General features: G+C 42.4%; 1 protein-coding gene across 4 annotated transcripts in view; it reads right to left on the minus strand.

The window, feature by feature from the left end:
• The window catches only part of CALD1 (caldesmon 1), a 166086-nt gene that overhangs the window by 97571 nt on the left and 46548 nt on the right, over window positions 1-21967 (minus strand). For all 4 annotated transcript variants that reach the window (XM_066590517.1, XM_066590514.1, XM_066590512.1 and 1 more), the window contains exon 2: window positions 13238-13335. The gene's annotated coding sequence lies outside the window, so the exon portion shown is untranslated. The remainder of the gene's footprint in view (window positions 1-13237; window positions 13336-21967) is intronic.

The raw sequence follows: 21967 nt of genomic DNA on the forward strand, positions 1-21967 counted from the left end.
TCCATGAGGCAGCATTTTCGGGAGCTACATAACTGATTTCAAGGCACGGCTGTCAGCCTATTGGTGCCCCACAACACAATTGCTTAGTTCTGCTACTGTATTTATGCTATGAGCTTGGTTCTGGCATAAGATTTATTCCCTGAGCTGTTCTGGTATAGGCATGTTGATCTCCTGCTACTTCCTGTACAAGCAGAACATAGGCAGTCTGTTTATCAGTGCAATACATATACTTTTTTCTTATGATCGATAAGGGGTGGTGGTGGCAAAAAGTGTTCTGCACAGGGTATCATCTAACCTAATGCCAGCACTATGTGAGAGAACCATAATGATGACAAAAATGGTTTTATCTAACTTCCCCAGATACAGGTAAAAGTAAAGAAAGCGAATGAGTAGAGCGAGGAAAATAAAACGGGAGCTCGGAGCATACATACATTATGTCCCTACAGAGGAGCAGTAGTGAGTTGGTGTAGAGTTTCCTTAGCCTAGGCAAAAGTTTTTAAAAGTTTTAAATGGACATATATTAGATATTTATGTGACTGCAGACCTCTTGGATATTGATATTCACCTAGTCCTGTACAGACAATAGAATAAAAAAATGTCATATTTATTTCACTATCTGGTTTTAATTAGTAAAAAACTAGATAATACGTCCCCTTTAGCCTGCTTGTTTCCAATTAGCAACACTACACTGGACCATAGAAAAATAATGGGAAAAAGTTAATAAAAATAAAAAGTCAATCAAAATATGGTATATATAGAATGAATGTAGAGTTTCACTTTCAAACTGATATTGGACACAAACTCTATGCACTAATGAATGCTCCAGCTATTTAGAAAGACCCTACGATCCTCTCCTCTATATTGGCAGCATTTGGTTTTAAATTGCAATACAAAGAGTAACACATAATAAAAAGTCTTCCAATAATTCTTTCTATATTGTCCTGGAGGCGTTGAGTTTATCCCCCGCCCCCCCCCCCCCCCCCCACCTCGACTGTTTGGGTTTGGTTGAGTGCAACCTCCCACCACTACTGATCTTACCTCCAATCAAAAACAAGCCACACCTCTTTTCTCAAGCCCCACTCTTCCAGCTTACCAGCTGCAACATGGAGAAAATCAAAAGTCACTATTTCTTTATCAGATTTCTCCAAGACTGTTTGTTCCTTGAGCATTCAGACGGCCCTGCAGGCGGACAACTGGGCAAGATTTTGCTTTCTGTTCTTATTCTTTTTTTAATCATTTTTTTTCAAGGTTTGGTGTTCCTTTAACTCAGACAGCTGAAGAATCTGAAAAGCCTCCAGAAGACTTGTGCTTTGAGAGCAGATACTTCTCTATATTAGAACAACTACTGAGCATTGGGATGCAGTACGATGTTTTCATAAGATAAGCCGAGATTAATAAGAACTTTTATGTTTTTGTTGTTTTTCGCTGCCCCCTGTAGGGATTGTCAGAAACAGAATGTTCTAATGTCAGTGTTAAATAGTCATGTTATACAGGAACAGATAGAGATCAGGACTCAGGCGTACACTTAATAGATTCCCCGTGTCTGGCCTGAAAGCTCCATGGCCTAGTTTTTACTGCGCTGTTACCTCTGTAAAATCTGTGACTTGTGTTATAGGATACAGTACTAAAAAGTTCAAGGAATGCTTTCATTGTATGAAGGAGCCCATTGTAAGAATAAGTGTGGCATTGCATCCCGGAATCCTACCATCAATGGTGTTCATAGAGTAAAGGGCCAAGCACTAGATAAAAATTGGCCCCTAATATGCCAGGATATGTTATTTGGGACAGAAGGAGATGATCTGCTCCCCTCCGCACCCCCACGACCCCCAAGCTCTGCCTATGACCACCCTACATGATCCATTGCATATTGAAATCCACATTGTAACTGCTAAGTGCCATGTATAAGTCATCTACTCAACACAAAGGATGATATCTTCCCAGTACATCTTAGAAGTCATTGTCCCTCTAATTTAGCCAGCCCGACCGGAACACTTAGTACAAAGTTTTGCTTGAAACTAAACAAAAAGTTGTTCATTGAGTAGTTGATATTTCAGTGAAAGCTTCTTGTGCTGCTGGAGTAATTTCCTATTTACTAGGTCCATAGGGGATGTTTACTGAAAGGATATCCTGACCTCCACATCATTGTTGTCTTTTCTATGTTATTATAGATCCACACTGAGAACCTCATTAAAAAAGGTTTCTTGATTGCAATTATTTAGGACAAACTTTCATTTCAAAATTAAAATATTGGGAAAAGAAAAAGGGAGTAATGGTTTCAGAAGAAGGGTGGCTTTACAAGGAACAATGACTGACCGAATAGTTGCTCGATAGAGCGAATGTAAGTGAGTGTTGTTCCATGCAAACATGGCCGCCAACCGGGTGATGAACAAGAATTTGTTCACTAGTCGCTTAGTCACCTAAAAATTGCGGCTGGTTGATTATTAATTATCATCTGCTGTAGATGTAGAGGGGTGATACCCACTGGCGTAACTATAGGGGACGCAGTTGCACCCGGGCCCAGAAGCCTTATGGGCCCATAAAGCCTCTCTTCTCCATATAGAGAGCCCAGTACTATGAATAAAGCATTATAGTTGGAGGCCCAGAAGCTTCAAGTTACACCTCTGTGTTAAGGGGTTAAGAGAAGTTGGGGGGTACCAAGATAAACTTTTGCACCTGGGCCCATGAGCCTTTAGATATGCCTCATACCCCTTGGTGTTCTTATTGTTAATGTTGACCATGTTTTAAGTGTTGAGAGGAGCATGTAGAAGACAGCAGAAAACAGCAGACGCTGCTGCCACGGGCTACAAATGTAAACCAGACTTCATAACTGAGATATTGAAGAGAGATCAAGAGAAGCTTCAGGTCAACTGTCCAGGATTCCCTCAAGCCACCTGTAAGAGCCAAGATTTGTGAGTTCTGCTGAACTGTGTTGACTAAAAAAAGCTGTTATATTGCACAATCCAACTTAGATCCGACAATTACTCCTCTCCAGAGGGGCAGTATGCCGTGGCATGTAGCTGGAATTTTTCCTGGTTGTACGGCCAGAATGAACATGAATGGATGCCTCCTCAAGTCTCCTCAGCACCAGTGGCCCAACCACCGTACCCACCAGCTGGTATGCTGCCGAAGCTGAGCAGTGAGACCGACAAAGGTAAGAACCCGGTTGAGGTTCCCCACCAGCCCATTCTTAACGCAAATGGGTGATCCATGCAGCCTTGTACCCTGTAAAGTAAACAGGTAATCGTTGACCTTCAACAACCAGCCAACAACTTTCCAGGGAGGTGTGTGCTTCTTCCATCTGCGCCTCTCACCAAATACTAATGTCCCCCACCTTTTTTGAACATTTTTGAAGTTTTAACTTTCATTGTAAACCTGCCATTGATTTAAAGGGGTGTATTAAATTTTTAACTTAGCCTTTACGCTGAGTTTAGGGGATAAGTGTCTGATTGATGGGGGTTCAACTACTAGCACCTCCACAGATCAAGAGAACAGGAATCCGGTTTTAAGTGAAAGGTGGTTACGCACGTCTGGTCCTGCTCTACTCCACTGTACGTGACTATGGGTGATTGCTAAGTGTTGTACTTGGCTATCTCCAATGATCAAGTAGAGGTGAATAGTGTAGAAGTGCATATGCTCGACCACCACTATATTCATACAGGATTGTATGAAATACCTGTTCTGGTAATCAGTGGAGGTCCCAGTGGTTGGACCCCCACCAATCAGATACTTATACCCTATCCTTTGTATAGGGCATAAGTTGAAAACTTTTGACTTCCCCTTTAAACAATAGTGATACATGTATGATCACTAGGGAATTGACCGTTTGGATCCCAAGGATCCCCAAATTTCCCTAGTGAATGGAGCGGCAGTGTGAATTTGTGACCACCACTCTTTTCACTGTCTGCAAAGCTGAGCATTACTCTGTCCAGCCCATAGAAGTAAATAGAGCAGTGGTCATATATGTACTTCTCCACTCCATTCAATAGGGGCACTACATTAATCTGAATGGTCTGACACTTTGTATCTACTCCGTGAAGGAGTATACACCAAGCAGCCACCCGCCTCTATATAGGAGGTTGTGTGAGCGGCTGTCTGATCGGTGTCCTCCACAGGTGTAACTGGCTCCCTCATTTGGCAGTGTGGCTGCCTGCATGTTGAGGTGGGGTACATCTTTGCCTTCCTGTGTCAGTAAGTATAAGGCCGTTTCCAGTGATTGTTGGTTTTTATATTTCCCTTTCTGTGATACATTCAATAGGAGGATTTGTGGACCAGCATTCTTGTTGATCCTGGGAGTCCGGGTGGTTGAATCCCCAGCACCTTAATATGTATCACCAGTCTTTTTTTGTCTGTGAAAACCCCTTTAAAGTAACCAGCTAATCTCAGGACAACATTCTGTCCCAGGATTGGAGAAGTAGGGCAGTATACAACTTGCAGTTGTGCTTCACTGTTGACCCTCTAGTCATGGGTCCTGTTTTCGGGCATTCAAAATGGCAGCTGCAATTTGGTCAATACCTAATTCACACTGTGCACTGCTCATTGACTGGTCAGCACTGATCACATGAGCCACCCTGGCCAATCATAGAGCAAGTGTAGTTCATTGGTAGTCTAGCACTACCAATGCACCTTGAGGATTAGGTAGTCTGAAAATTGCATCAGCCATCGTGCATGGCTGAAGATGGGACCCAGATCTGGTGGAGAAAAGAACAACTGCAAGTAATATATACTCTCCGATCCTGGGACAGAATTTTGACCTAAAACTGGAAGGTTGCTTTAAGCATCAAAACCCCTGATGCTATGTATGAAGAATACATGAAGGCTTGCAGCACATGGATCATGCATTTTAGTATGATCAGGGCAACATCTACATGTAGTTTGCTTGTATTCATGTTGGTGTGAGTTTCCTTTGGGTAATCTGGTTTCCTTCTTGATATAAATAACTCATTTTACTTCCTATGAAGTTGGCTCCTGTGTCTGTGTGATTGATATGAGGAAACTGGATGACATGAGAGAGCCTCACCGGGTGCATCCTCTGTCAGGGCGACAGAAATAATGACTAATACATTAGTCGTATAAAGTTCACTAGATGAAAGTGAAAAGGTAGACAGAATAGTGAATGTGCAAAACCAATGCTGGATCCTTAGATGTTGGATTAGGAGTTTTCACTGTACAATTTTAAGAATGTCATTACCATAACCCTTTCAGAACGTTTACGGTATTTTTCATCTTATTATCAGTTTCAACTCAAGTTTTATTGGGCAGTCCCATTGGGTGTCCTGCTGGAAATCTGTGTTCAATGCCCCTATAGCACCACCATAGGGAAAATAAGGTATTACACAGTTCCCATTGTGATCCATGGTCTACCGACGCAATGCATGGTTATGTCAAGTGCAGGAAATGTAAGGCCCTTTTACATGGGCTGATGATTCATTCGTCCTTCCCAATCATCAGCCTGTGTGTCGATGTCCATGATCAGTCGATAAATGAGCAAAAGAACGTTTATTTGTACACAAAAAATTCTTCCTCATCAGCAGGATATCTCCCTGTATAACAGAGGATGTGCTGCCCGGAAGTTCAAACTGTATGGGAACAAATGATAGTGCCCCACAACGTGCTAGTGATACCTCTGTGGCCTAAAGTAATAGTGATCTCTCTGTGCCCTTCCCAAGCGACAGTGGTCCCTCTGTGCCCCTCGCCAAGTAATGGTGATATCTCTGTGCCCCTGACCTCTTCCCCAAGTAACGGTAGTCCTTCTCTGCCTCTGCCCCCCTCTCCCTAAATAAGGGAAGGGTTGTTCTTCATGACTTAAGGTAGCTTCACATGAGCGTATGCTCAAAAATGCTCACCTCAGCGCAACGTATTTACGCATGAACAAGGTTGATGAGATTCAGTTGCACGTATTACTGTACTTTTTGTGCAGGCAGAGCTAAAATTCAATATGCCCAATCCTTTCTTTCTTCTGACATTATCAGTCGAAGAGAGCCGGGAGGCCCCATACACGTCGAATAGTTAGCTGGTTTTGGTGGGTTCGGTCGACTATTCTCTAATGTCTTTGGAAGCCTTTTGATGCTGTGTTAGTCTACTAACACATATGTGTCCATTAACTCTTAATTTTCACTACCATGAAGCACACACTCTGCTGCACTGTCTATACCAGATGGAAATGTATAAAAGAAACCGTTACAACCAGAGATGAGCGGGTATACTCGCTAAGGCACATTACTCGAGCGAGTAGTGCCATAGCCAAGTATCTCCCCACTCGTCTCTAAAGATTCGGGGGCCGGCGCCGGTGACAGGTGAGTTGTGGCGGGGAGCGGGGGGGAGAGAGGGAGAGAGAGATCTCCCCTCCGTTCCTCCCCGCTCTCCCCTGCCGCTCCCTGCCCCCGCCTGCCCCCAAATCTTTAGAGACGAGCGGAGAGATACTCGGCTAAGGCACTACTCGCTCGAGTAATGTGCCTTAGCGAGTATACTCGCTCATCTCTAGTTACAACCTTTAAAAAACCACGAATTACATTTAATGAATGCAACTATCATTAAATACATGGGACATTCCCTCTAAGATTCCCAGTCTTGACAAATTCTTTATGCGAGAAGAACCTTGGCCCTTGCCTGGGGGCACACTTGTGTGTATGTTGCGCCCAAGAGGTTCGGGAGCAACTCATATTGGACAGAATATAAACACCTTCCCGTATGCTGTCTAATTTACATGGACAGAGTGCATGGACATGAATTAGCATGTCTTGCCGTGGTTCCCTAAAAATAAAACCTACCTCAAAAATAAGCCCTACCCTGACATATGGCTGTTTTTTGCAAGGTTTGACATATAAGCCCCACTCTGAAAATAAGCCCTAGCTAGACTAGATAAAAAAGGAATAAATTACCTTACCTAGCAGACACGCTCTAGATCCCTCCCACGGCTCATTGAAGTTCCATAGCTCTGCCACACTTCCTGCACTCCTCAGCCGCCGACAGAAGATCACTTCCTGGTTACAGGGTTCATAAATACCGCCTCCAGGAAGCGATGGCTCTGATTGGTTCAGCGAGTGCTGCTCTCAGCCAATCAATGCTGCGCTCGCTGAACCAATGCGATGGCTGAGAGCACCACTTGCTGAACCAATCACAGCCGTCGCATCTGTTCAGCAAGCGCTGCATTGATTGGCTGAGTGTGGCACTCGCTGAACCAATCAGAGCCAACGCTTCCTGGAGGTCGGATTTACGAATCCTGCGACCAGGAAGTGATGTTCTGTTGGCAGCTGTGTGCAGGACGTGCAGCAGAGTTACGGAACCTCGGAGACCAGCGGTAGGGACCCAGACCATGGGTGCTAGGTAAGTAAAATAAACCACATCTCGAAAATAAGACCTAGAGCTCCTTTTGGGGTAAAAATTAATATAACACAGGGTCTTATTTTCGGGGTAACACAGCAGTTCGCGCACGTGTTACGGACAGGAATAGGACATGTGATCAGTTTTTTCACATGGACCATCAGTCTGTGTGAAAAAACTATCAATCTGCATAACCCCATAGGCTATAATGGGGTCATGTGCTAATGTAACACGGACAGTACACAGCGCCAAATATGCTGGTGTGCCGGAGGCCTCTGTCTGTTTTATCTGAGTGTCACGTACCTTGCATCACCTAATGTCATTAAATTACACTAAGATATTAATTGGCTGTCATCTTTGGCGCTCTGTTTCTCACACAATTGTCTATTTATTTAATGTACAATGCAGATAAAGTCTTGACTGGTGAGAAAAGCAAAAAATCTAATAAGAAAAAAACATCAGTCCATCATTTCTATGACGTTGGGCCGCCGCCGCCGTGCCAAATAGATTACAATCATGGGCTTTTTTTGGAAATACTCCCTCGTCTACAATTATCTTCAGTATTGCTTTGGGGAATGTAATATGTTTGACAGGACTCGAAGTTTGTCATGCTTTGTTGCGTGTTGGGTTGTACTCATAAACATGAACAAAAAAAGAAAAGAAAAACAGAAAAAAAATTCCCCTTCAGAACGACAACTGCTAAACCGAAATGTTCAGTACTGAACAGGACTAATGCAGGTAGGTACCCTGGAGAAAATGAGGTGGTATTAAATGGGGTTGCGGGGCTGCTGTGAAACAAGTTTTGCCTCTTACCCACCACGTCAGTTACATGGGAACATAAATACAAATATGGTAAAACTTTTAATAGCAACAACATGTATTCAGGTCAAAAGGGAAAAAACACTGTGTAAACAAAGTGTAGATTAAAACCACATGTGGTGAAGGCGGAGGGGGAAAAGGGCCTTTTGTACAACATAAAGAACTGGTTTTGAAATAAAGTTGGGAAAAAAATCTTTTAGTATATTTTTGGAATTTTTAAAGAAAACAATGAACAAAATGATTTTTAGACATAAAATTTGACTCTTAAAAAGTCAGTCTTATTTTATGTTGTTTAAAAAAAATTGAACTTTGACCTAGGCAGGGGAATTACTCTTTCGGTTTTTTGATTTCAATTATTTTACAACATGCTCGGAAAATCCTGAAAATGATGTAAAATTATTTTGTTAGAGAATCTCGCATCGCGTCGCTGCTACCCGTGATTTTCTTGATTTTATCATGAGAAAGTTAATAGAAGCTTCTAATATTAAAAATGTATCTCATAGCACGAAAATCGCAAGAACGTGCTAAGTGATGTGATAAACAAGGAGGCTCCATAGGGAAACATGTGCTACAAAACATCGCAAACCGCGGCTGTAGTGAGAATGTCGCAATTTTTTTTTCTAGCAACATAGCATCAGACAAAACATAGCTAATGTGAAGGAAAGCATGGGCTTCACATACATGCGTTTTGCAGCACTGTTGCATTACTACAAAATCTTGGACTTTTGTAGCCCGTGTGGAAGCAGCCTTAGGGCTTATTCAGATGACCGTATATCACGCTGGACTCTCTGCAGGGGGAGGAGGCTGGAAGAGCCAGGAGCAGTGCTCTCCGCCAACTCTCCGCCCCTCTGCACTATATGCAATGAGGGGAGGTGGGATGGGGGTGGAGCTAATTCCCAGAACTTAGCCTCGCCCTGTCCCGCCAGCAATGGGATAGCGTGCTGCACTTCTGGCACAGCTGTCACAGCTGTGACAGCTGTGGCAGAAGTCCGCGGTATTCTCCATATCTTTTCAATGGAGCTAGCGCTGCTGCCGCTGGCCCCATTGAAAAGACTGGCGATATCCCGGTCCTATTCCGGCGTCATTCTTGCGCTGCGATGCGAGTGTTTTCACTTGCTCTCGCAGTGCAAGATAGAAAATATCACCAGTGGGTGTATATCCAAAGACAGAGCATGCCGCGATTTTTTTATCTCTCAACATTGCATGAGTGAAAATATCGATGATGAGAAGGAAACCATCGAAAATCATTGGTTTCCTAAAGGGCTTTTTTTACTGATTAGTGCTTCGGGCAAAAATCTATTTTCTTGCCCATGTGAACCCACCCTTAAAGGGGTTGTCCCGCGGCAGCAAGTGGGTCTATACACTTCTGTATGGCCATATTAATGCACTTTGTAATGTACATTGTGCATTAATTATGAGCCATACAGAAGTTATAAAAAGTTTTATACTTACCTGCTCCGTTGCTGGCGTCCTCGTTCCCATGGAGCCGACTAATTTTCGCCCTCCGATGGCCAAATTAGCCGCGCTTGCGCAGTCCGGGTCTTCTGCAGTCTTCTATGGGGCCGCTCGTGTAGAATGCCGGCTCCGTGTTGCTCCGCCCCGTCACGTGCCGATTCCAGCCAATCAGGAGGCTGGAATCGGCAACGGACCGCACAGAAGCCCTGCGGTCCACGGAGACAGAGGATCCCGGCGGCCATCTTCAGCGGGTAAGTATGAAGACGCCGGACCGCCGGGATTCAGGTAAGCGCTGTGCGGGTTGTTTTTTTAACCCCTGCATCGGGGTTGTCTCGCGCCGAACGGGGGGGGGGGGGGGGGGGGGTTAAAAAAAAAACAAAACCCGTTTCGGCGCGGGACAACCCCTTTAAGGATGATCATGTAAGGAAAGAAAAGCATAACATTTCCCTGTCTGTAACATTTACACTAATAGATAATTGCTCAAAAATCGCTCAAACGACACTTTAAGTGACAGTTTTGAGTGATCATTTTTGCATGATCTATAGTAGCTAAGTAGCTACTAAAGGCTGGTTTAGACAGGACGAGTGTGTCAGGCAAACGATGCCCGACACTCGTCCCCGCACATACTAGCCCCCATGTACCTGCACAGGAGCTAGTAACATTAGGTCTCAGCGGGGGGGCAGCAGGAGATTTCTCTCTTCTCGCTCCCCCACCACTCTCTATTGAGATAACACAGCGGCTGGTCAGTACTGAACAAGGAGGAGCTGATCGTTCATCGTTTATGCAGCATAAATGATGATCGTTCAGTGTAAATAGCAGCCATTCAGTACTGAACGACCGCTATGTTAAGTCAATGAAGAGGGGTCAGGGGAGCATGAGGAGAGAAATCTCCTGCTGCCTTCCTGCTGAGACCTAACAATACTAGCTCCCATGCGGGGACAAGTGTTGGGCAACTTTGCCCAACATTCGTCCCGTCTAAACCAGCCTTAAAGAGCTATGCAGGCGGAGCGGGACATCCCCGCTATCCCTTGGTGAACAATACAACTGTTTTGCATAAGCAAACAGCTGCATTGTTCTCCGCGATTACAGCTCGTGTCCCACTGTGAACTATTAGCGCTGAAAGAAGCTTTTCAGCACTGCCGACTGTGATAACAGCCATCACCGCTGATAAGAGTTCATCGCTCAATTCTAGAAAACTAGAATTGAGCAAGGAATGAAAACTGCATGATGTCCATGCATTTAGACGCAACGGTTATCACTCGAAAGACGGCTTTGAGCGAATTTTGAGCGAGAATCATTGTGTCTAAATGGGCCTTAAGGCAGGTAGAATTTCCCTAGAACAATCTACTAATCTTGTCAATAGGGTGTGTCCCTAAGCATTCTGATGCAGTGTCACAGTATGTATGGACGCGCCACATTGACAGGAGGGACCGTGATGCACATTTTATTTATACATATCCAGGAGGAATAACAGAGGAACAACACAGGAACAACCCAAGATCTGCAGAGGATTTTTACACTTTTGATATATGAAAAACCTGAATTGCAAAATTGGAAAAAAGTATAATGGAACACCCAATATTTTCTGAAAGTAGACATTGTAAAAATGTGACTCCACATCATAATGTTTTTTTGTTTTTTTTTTAAAGGGAACCTATCATCAACGAAAAGCTCCATAAATTAAGTTATGGTGATTATGGTTTAGGTATTGTGGAGTCCGGGGAGCCTCTTTTCATACTCACCCAATTGCCTGTTCCAGGCACACCACCATGACTCTTTTCAGAAGGCTAAATGCGCGTAATCCCATAGAGATAGTATATAGTTGCTCTCCCTAAGGAGAAAAGAGCGTTTCTGACCCCTATCCCATAGAGATGAATGGGAGTACGCATACGCAGCCTTCTAAAAAGAGTCACGCTGGCTGTGCAAACATTGACTTTGCCGGGGGACCAGATAAGTATCAAAAATGGCTCCCCGGACTCCCATCATCTAAACTCCAAGCACTATAATTTAGTTTATGGTTCTTATCGTTGATAACAGCTTCCCTTTAAATGCATAAAACGTCACATTTGGGGCTAAAAGTCTAATCTAATCAAAGATTGGGACACACTCACATATTTTCACAAAATCACCACAACTTAGGAGACCAAAATCTGCAAACTGGATTCCAGTAAACATCTGAGTCACGGAGATGACATCTGACCTTATTAGGCGTAGGGATTCATTAACTGAAACTGCTTATCTTCTCAGCAGAAAATATCTCCTACAGACTTGTATCCTCTGTGATTGGTAAAAGGAGTGACAAGATGAAAAGGTAAAGAAAAGTCGACATATCACCCTCTTGGGTCACTGGACAGCTGTAGGTAAAGGTAGAGTCCCCTAGTGCAAGCACTGAGTCATGACTGACTCCTAGGGTGACATCACATTGTGATGTTTTCTTGGCAGACTGTTTTTGCAGGGTAGTTTGCCATTGCCTTCCCAGTCATCTTTACCCCCCAGCAAGCTGGGTACTCATTTTACCAATCTTGGAAGGATGAGTAAACCTTGGGCTGGCTACCTGAACCATTTAGGGACTGAACCTGCAACCTTCAGGTCGTGAGTAAGAGCTTAGGACTGCATTTCTGCTGCCTTAAAATTCTGCGCCACACAGGGCTCTTGTAGAGGGAAGGAGAAGACATTATCAGATACTACCAAGGGGTGGCTTCACATGGAGCAACTATCATCTAAATAATTGTTCAATAGAGCGAATGTAAGTGGTGGTTGTTCCGTGTAAACACAGCCATCAAAATAGTTCCTTCACTAGTCAGCTAACCTAAAAAATAGTCACTGGTCGATCAATTATTGGCTGGTGCAAACAAGCAATCATTTGTCTTTCAACGACTAGCCCAGTTATTCTCTCTCTCCAAGACGTTAGCTGGTTATAAGCCACCCAAGCTGTGATCTTTCTTCCAGCTCTCACTTGCACCTCCCTCATCCCCTACACAGACACAGCACTGGGAAGTAAAACTTTTTTATGCTGCTCCCTGATTTCAAACAAATACTGCTCCTTGAGTATTGTAACTAGACCTTTACCCCTGGTATCACTCGAAAGGCACAACAATTATTTACCACCATCATATTAGTGCGCCCCTTACTGCGTATTAGACAACTATTTTCTAAGCCCTGACAAGTTATCCTTTAAAATGGTGTTAATTGCATTAAAAGAATCGGGTAGAGACAACAAGAGGAAATTCATCAAATCCTAACATACTGCACTAATGCACTGTGAATTATGTTCTAGAGTCTCCTTTTATCCAATCATTGCAGGATGAACTATGCGAGTTATGTGCCCTTTTAGCCTTCCTGTAAAAGAGCAGGAATCCAGCAATGACAGTTCATTTATTTGGAATCTCTGGTAGAAGTCAGTCCGAGTTTAGATCAAAGTTTAAAAGCATAAAATGGCTTTCACGGCATAAAATACTTAAAAATATGAAAGTATTTCCCCTTTAAATATTAAAAAAAATAAAAAAATTCTAATTAGTCACCAATTAGAAGAATTCAGTGGGTTATATACATGATCACTGGAATAGATTTATGGCTTTTTAAAAGTTAATATTTCTGCTTGTCACATTAGGAATTCAAAGTGTTAAACGTCAGTCACACTTACATGAGTTACTGAAGGTTGGGAGTCACGGGGCCAGGTCCTATTTATCAGACGAAGCAGCTGCTTAGCAGGCAGACATAAAGGATTTGTGGTTTTTAGCACTGTAAGAGAACATAGGTAAAAGTTAAGTTATTTGTTCTAACTTTAAACAGGAAATCTACAATTTACACAAGTTTGTGTATACAGCTCCTATGTAGCCCTGTGTGTCTCCATGGTTACAGACTACAAACAAGCTTGATCATGCAGTCATGTCTTTCTGCACTCCCTTTTTTATGATCTGCAGACATTAGGTCGCATGCACATAGGTGGGTCGGATTCGACATGCGGGTGCCCACAGCGGAATCTGACCCTGTGCCCAGCCAGCCTCCACATGTTCCTGTTTTTTCTTCTTCTTTTCTGTACGGCGGATCGTCCGCACGGCTTGCCGTTGGACATGCGCAGTACGGGTTTTTTCTTATTAAGCTCCTGCTTTTCCCGCGGAATCGGCGGCCTGTCTGCAATAGACATAACTGGTAACCATACTGGGGAAAGACAACCGTTCAACGGGAGAAAATGGAATTGCTAGGCTTGCCCCCTGGGAGGAGCTACTGTATGGGCATGGGGTATAATTGGCAGAGTCAGAGGCAAAAATGGCTGGTTATTTGCAAAGTAATCCCAGTGTTGAAAGATTCAAGAGGTTGGGCATGTTAAGAAAGCCTGCTGATGTGACTGTAAGCGGGGCCTGGAGAAGAGATGTCTCCGATTGGTGCAACCTGGATGAACTGCCAATATAATGGGTGTCCTCAGCCCTCCCGATTTACGGACTGAATGCACAGCTTTGTGTGACACTTGACGGACCACACCAGATCTAAGTTGAGTGCTGTAAACCAGGGGCGTCAAACTCATTTTCACACTCTTTCCAATTGTAATTGTAAGACTGTATAGTAATAGTGGCCCCATAGTGGACACAGTAGTAAGAGTGGCCCCCATAGTGGCCCCAGTAAAAAAAGTGATCCCCCATATTGACCCTACTAATAAGTGACCTCCATAGTGGCCTCGGTAGTAACAGTGACCTCCATAGTGGTTCCAATAGTAATAGTGACCCCCCCATAGTGACCCTAGTAATAACACTGACCTCCATAGTGGCCTCAGTAGTAACAGTGACCTCCATAGTGGCTCTAATAGTAATAGTGACCCCCATAGTGGTCCCAGTAGTAATGTCCCCTATATTGGTGGCCTAGTAGTCATAGTGCCACTCATTGTGACTCCAGTAGTGATAGTGTCTCCTATATTGTCCCCAGTAGTAATAGTGACCCCCCATAGTAGTTCCACTAGTAAAAGTAACCCCTCCATTGACCTCTGGCTGGGCAGCATCCCTACAGGCAATCCACTCATGCAGCTCCGGCATGGTGGCACGTACCAGTATTTCAGAGCCTCTAGCTGCTGCCCTCTCGACTGGGCATCTGCGGGGCATACAAGACGGCACACGTGGACACCAGGGGGAGAGGTCAGCAGTCACAGACTGTGCTTGGATGCCGCCGGATCACTGCTGCATGCTCAGTTAGTGGAATACCTCTTAGGTTGCTGGACAATTGGTGGGCCTTGTGTTTGACATGTGTGCTATAGGCTGTGAGATTATATCGACTGTGATAGTTTTATCTGTTACCTGCCAAACTGAATAAACCTTTTGAGTTACTATAACTCTTGACCCATTTTTTGCCTTGTTACCCCTGACAAGTATCTGTATACAGCTTAATCTGTCCGTTCACCGTATGGGGTGCCAGATGCTGTAGACTCAGCAGTACTGCTTCTGTCTATAATCGTATATAATCATACATTAGTATGAGTGTTATTAGGGTGATTCATGTTGCATCCTGTACTTCGTGATCTTTCAAAAATGGGTACAATAAAAAAAAGCCTAAACAATCCCATTTATCAAAAGACTAAACACGCTGTATTTTACTTGAACGTGTGCCAGCTCTTGTTTTGTTTCTAAGGAACTATTATCACATTGTCTGCCTCCGCCAAAACCAACAAATTAGGGACGTATTTGAGACCTTGAGGTTTATTAAACCATGAAAAGGAAGCTAAGTATACAATGAAGGCCATTTTGACATGCTACAAAAAGCTCTCACAGACGAGTACAGCACTCAAGATCCAGAATGTGAATGGGAGTCATTAAATACCATAATATTGACCATTAAAATACTTTCTAATCCCCCTACCCTTAGGGGGGAGTTGTCTAGTTTATTTTTATGCACCCTATTAGGGAAATACAAGTTAATAGAGTCTTCGTTTCAGGATCCTCATCTCTTGGTCAGAGTGGATAATGGTTGCAAATAGCTTTTCTTGCTCTGGAGGACCAATCTTTTCCTACAACCCATTGATTTGCATGGATATTGTGTAATGCTTTATGTCTCCTGTGGTGGTGCTGCAGGGAAATTGAACACTTATTGCCAGGTTTCCTTACAGATTACAGCTGGAGATACTCTGTCATCAGTTTATTGGCAAGGAATCCTTTAACAAAAAGGCATTGACCAAAGCTGAGAACCTATCTAGATGGTCCTCAAGTGAAAATGTCAAGTGTGAGAATGTTAGATAAAGCTACATTATCTTATATTCATTAGGTGTGGTTCTAGGTCTGTCAACAATACAAGAGAATGGGCTAAACCATACTGAAGTTGAGTTCTCCAGTTTTTTTTTAGGAGACTCCCATCTTGTCAGATATGCAATACTTTATATTGAAAACCATACTATTTAGGGTTCCACAATATGTTCAAGATGATCTTGAGGTTTCATAATAATAAATGAAGCTAAGAGTCTTCCGTGTCTTAAAGGGGTTGTCCACTTCCAATTCATTTTTTAAGGGTTTCCTGGCAATAAGCAGACCACAGGGCCTTCCATTGCTTTGCACCTCAGAAACTGGACTCTGTGTGGGAATATGGAAGCACATCTTCAATTCCCCTGCGCTGCCCCCACAGTTAAATAAAAGCATTACATAGTGCCAATTGAAATCAATCAACGATCGATAATAGATGGACATGGCAGGTGCTCCAAGGAGAAGCTTGCTCTTCGTTGTCATGATCCACTTTGTATAATTTTGGCCAAGATCATCTCTGTAAACTTAGAATTCAAGAATAGGGTATTTGAAAACAGGTTTTCTAAGCTGGACATCTACTTTGATCATTATGTGACCATCTTATGAATATTTGCAGGTCTACAGTATATCACCAGGTAGACAACCAAGGCAAAAATATTTGCAAGCCAAATCAGGCAAACATAATTGTGGTACACCACCTAGTCACATCATTAGGACAAAGTCACAATAAAGCCAATAATGCTCATCATGCAGAGTAAGATCCAATGACCAAATAAGACTATTCAGCAAGAAATGGTTCTAAAGGCAGGATAGTGTGTGATCTGGAGTTGGAAGGTCCAAATACCATTTCTCAACATGCTGGAAGAGCTTTGTGATGATCATGATCTATCACATCTTGAGTGTCCATCAATCTGTGGCTAACCTAACATCATTACAAGAGTCATTAGATAGCCTTAAGGTGGCCATATAGATGAGATGAATGTCAGCCAAGCCCACTGGTAATGGCTGACCATCTAATGTGTATGGCGGAGTCACTAAATAATTGGTTGGATAAATTTTGACATGACCAGTTATTTTGTTCTTAATGGGGATAAACCACTGCCAGAGGTGTCTGAAAGTGGCTTATACCTTTCTCACTACTGAGAACATATGCATGCTTAGCCAAGTATGCCTGCGTATGGGGGATATGGAAGGTTAGCTATTGGTAGATAGCTATCTAATGTGTAAGGCTAGCATTAGGTATGGCCAAATTAGTGGAATCAAAGGTTTTACAAACATAAGTATCTAAAGTAGGATCAAACTGAAAAATGCTTTAGCATACACCATAGTTGTTATAGAAGGCAAATGCAGAAACACGCATTGGCTAGACATGCTCCTGGTAACTCTATCAGCCATTAAGTTTTCATGCTCAGACGTGACAGAACTCTTATTTGTTTTTACACATTTTGCCTTCACGCCTGATCTGTCTTGTATGGGCATTTATATCTTTACACGTGAAGGCTGTCAGTGATCATTGGCTTTGGTTCAGTTTTTACAAAATCAACCACCACAAATGCGCAACACTGATAGGTGACCTTATGAATATCACGGTTAGCATGTTTTACCAGTATTTCCTGCAGATATTGGAAGAATATCAACCTTGATTCATCCAAACAGTGATCAATCACTAAATTAAGTGGTCTAATATACATTCTAAGAGCCAATTCCTTATCATTTTGTAGGCTCTGCCATTACAGGGGTTCAAAATGGCAGACTGAAGATGGCTTATGCAGAATATACTGTATTTAAAATGAGCCTCCAGTCTCAGGACAAAATCCTATCCCTGCACCGATGCACTGTGTGTGATTAGGTAGTCTAAAGATGGCAGCAGCCACCTTGCTTGCCCAGAAACACCACCTGGAAGTGACGGAATGGCGAGACCACCAAGAAAATCATCAATAGGTAATGTATCTCCATCATTATCCAATGCATGGGTAGAATTATGTACTGAAACCGAAAGGACACAAAATATAAAAATTGAGTGTTGAATACAATTAATCCCAATATTCCCCATTTTTTACCCTTAGAGATCTATGAGGACCAGATATGTGGAATAGTTTGCTATGTTCAACACACTGGAAAAGCTGGTGGTTACTAGGGATTTTCTTTCTCTAACAAAGCAGTTACTCTATATTATTAAGTACACAAAAACTGGTTGTATCATCACTTTCCACCAGTCAGTATGGGACTCGGGCCCAACAGAGGAAAATGTCCAGAGGGATTTGTATATAAATCCGTTAATGGGATATTCACATCAGGGACTCCTTTAGCATATCCATGGGTTATGTCATAAAATCTGATAAGTGGAGATCACACCAATGGGACCTGCACCTATTTTGAGTTTGGGGCCCCACCACCCGAGACCCGAGGTATGTGATGACAGGGAGTGGAACACAAAGAGCCGAGAATTCTGTAGAAACCAACGGGAGTTACGCAAACAGCATAGTACAGTAAGCTATGCCGTTTCCATAACTTAAGAGTTCCAGAAACACCGTAGCTTGCACATTATTTGTGCAACGTCTTCTATGGGAGTTACAAAAAAAGATTTACCCAGCTGTGCTTGGCTGTTTCCACTCTCCAAGCCACTTTGATTCTAGTGGTGTTCTGATCACATCAATGTCTGGCCCAGATGGAAATACCCTTTAAGAAATAGACCTTAGTTATTGGCCTACATGTCAGATCCAAATGGGGTTGCCATCTGCTGGATGTCTGGGGCTAATCTGGGCCAACTGGAAGATCCACTAGTACCCTGGTGAGCGAGTCAGACCTCAACCCCAATGTTGCAGTGTATAAGATAAGACTTCCCATGACTATGTAACCACAAGTTAACTGGCCAAACCTTTTTACCCTCTCTTCTCGAAAAAGTCCTGATCTCCCCTACTCTGCCCCACTCATCTTTTGCCATCTTTTAGATTCATCTACCATATAGCCGGAGCTGATTATTCTTAAATAACAGTTAAACCCACAAAATGATTGCCTGCATTTGATTCATTTCGTTCATTTCAATACTGAGTTTCAATGAAAACATCTGTTAAATTTATTGGTATCATTTTCTGGCAAACAATACAATCTCTTTCGTAATAATATATTTTATAAACATTCATGAAAGTAAAACATTATCAGATTTTAGACCTGGCAAATGTAGTAGAGTTTTGAAGCAGCAATATTGATACTTCATTATAGCTTGTTAAGGATATTTTTCTGGGTGGTTCTGGTCTAAAGACGTACTGCCGGGCCAGAAATGACTAGAAATTTATATAATAATGAAATCCATAGAAACTATTGTATAAAGCGGCCAAATTTCATTTATACTACAGACTAGAGGACAATACTGCATATAGAAAAATGTATTTTTAGTGCCATACCCTTAGACAACTGTGGCATATTACTTTCTGACCACACCCCCGAAGTAACTTTTGTCCCACCCATGCTTTGTGAAGCCACACAGAGTCCACTACATTCTAAAAGTCAACACCCCCCACAGAAATTGGAGTAAGGTAATAGAAGAGAGAGGTGTGATTTATCCGGGGCCCTATGGGTCTCATCAATGAAAAGAAGTGTGGAAATACCGGTTTGGCAATACGTTTAACTTTTTGTTTGCACTTGTTTTTATAGATGATCTTTTCCCATTGTAATAGATAGCCTATATTATTGTTAATGGGACAACCAATATATAGGGAAACAAATCTAATAGTTTCTCTTGTATAGAAAACTATTGGCTTGCTTAATGTTTATTTGGTACAATTCCATGCTATTGACTTGTGCAGCAGTGGTTTCCAGCTCAGGAACTAGGAGGTTCTAGCAGGGCATGTGAGAGTACTTGTAAGAAATTCTGCCCTGGCGACAGGGCTAGGGAAGTCAACTGAATCTGGGACTTGCATGATGGAGAGCCAAGCCACTAGTCCGCTCCATCTCTACAGACTTTAGGGAATGCTGCAGGATATAGTCCTTCAATGGCTGGAGAGCCACAGGCTGTGAACCACTACTCTAATGGAACGTGTCTTGCAGTATGACTGGAAAACACCTCTGTCTGTCTCTGTATAAAACTGGAGGAATATAGAGGTACTGTTAGCCCCATAGACATCTATGGGTAGTATTACGGCACAACTTGGAGCAATATTATGGTTGTTTTCATGAAGCCCTATGTAAAAGAATGCCAACTGACACGCATGTTGCTTGTTTACTTTTGTTTAAATGGACCAAAGATCACAGCTACAGGGATCAGTTGTATCGTAAGCTTTACAGGCCGGCTTTTATAACTCACTGCTCAAACATGGATATGTACAGCCAACCAGAGAAAATCAGTGACCAGCTGATACACGAGAGTTTGCTCATTCCTTGGCTGATTGTCACCCCAATTGTTGGCAAATGAACATTGCAGTACTTACTAGTCATCTGCCCCCCTACTCCCATGATTGCTGGGGCAGATCTCCTGGTATTCTAACATGCAGGATGTGAGAACTTATTCCAGGGTGGTGAAGCCGCAGCGTCTGATTGGCTACAGTGGTCATGTGAGTTTCGCTGACGTCATCATCCACAACAATCACCGGGAGGGCAACAGCGTTGGATCCCCACGGCAGAGGATGGGTTTGGTTTGTTATTTTCAGACATTTGGAACTATAGCCGCAATGTTGTCTGGTAACCAGACAACCCTTTTATGTCTCAAAATAAGTGTTTTTTACCATGTTTAATAATAGTTGAGCTCTGTGTCATAAGATCGAACATGGAGAAGGTCACCTCCAAGGAGCCAAGTTCTGGACAGCTTAATTGTTAGACATGCAATCGGAGCATAGCGGCTATTTTGAGCTGGGCTCCGACTCTAGGGATTTTTTTCAACTTTTTTTAAAAACTGAATCTTATCCTAAAGCCACATAGCCAGGAAACTGATTCAAGTATGAAGAACAAGTATGCAATTAACAAGATAGGATCACATTTTTCAGCATGACCACTTGCTAAAATCACTGTAGAAAAATCAACTGTTTATTGTATTTCACAACAGATTATTGGGGGTCAGTCATCGGGACAGTTTTAATTTGGAATGGTTTAACCCAAAAAGTTGATCGTTGCTAGAGTTAATCAGGCAATCCATAACAAAACATCATCACTCCTGTCTATGGCCGTGTCTGGTATTACAGCTGAACTTCAAACACTAAGCAAATTATCATAAATTACTATATGCAAATTTCCATTCCCGGGCTGTAAATCAAAAAAGACTCTACTGCTCATTTTTTTTTTCTAGCAGGAGAACTGTGTATCATCAGTAAAATTACCAGAGCGAGCTGGACTCGGTTTAATGTTCATGTTTGTGTTGTCAATTATTTCAGTAAAAAAAAGTTCAAAATCCGTAATGAAAGTTTGGAATGTAGATGAGTGTTATAGGATTGAAGGCCCAATGGTGTCTGCACAATCTCACTAGACCATAGCTTCAAGCGCGGAGCAATATTCTTTCCAAAGTACAGTATTATCCTAACTAAGTAACATAAACATTGAATTGACAGTGGAATTGACTGGTTCACATAATCTGTTTTTTTTCTTCTTCTCATAGTCCCTTATTTTATTTGCTTTCTTAAATTTTAATGAAATATATTTTTAATTGTTTTTTTAATTTTTTTATTTATTTTATCTTTATTTGGTCTCACAATCACATTAAATATAATTTTTTTAATTCTTAAAAAAGCCATTTCTGTGCAAAAAATATTTATTGATATTTCCTTTCTATATTGCTTCAGTTTATCATTAAGTTTAGGAATGTCATTGTTTTTGGAAGACTATACCATGAATTATTTTTCCGCTAGTTTTCAGTAGAGATTACCCAAAAACCCTCATAATAACCCGGCTTTAAAGTGACAATGCAGCAGGAGTAGACCCACTATGTCATTGACTGATTAGGATTTGGGCTACGCCTGAGGGCTGCTCTTGGGGCTTCACCCTGTAAACCCCTTTTTGAGGGATCTGGTTTTTATTGCAGGAAACTCCCAGGTCATTTTTCCAGGAGTAGTCTTAGTGCATTGACAACTGACCCAGGGGAGTCAAAAGGCACCAGAGCGGGATATCAATGGGACAGCAAAAACTATATTCAATAAAACAGACTCAAGTTAGTGCAGGCAAACTCCAAG

This window comes from Eleutherodactylus coqui, chromosome 2 (genome assembly GCF_035609145.1).
Source record: "Eleutherodactylus coqui strain aEleCoq1 chromosome 2, aEleCoq1.hap1, whole genome shotgun sequence".
Taxonomy (NCBI): domain Eukaryota; kingdom Metazoa; phylum Chordata; class Amphibia; order Anura; family Eleutherodactylidae; genus Eleutherodactylus; species Eleutherodactylus coqui.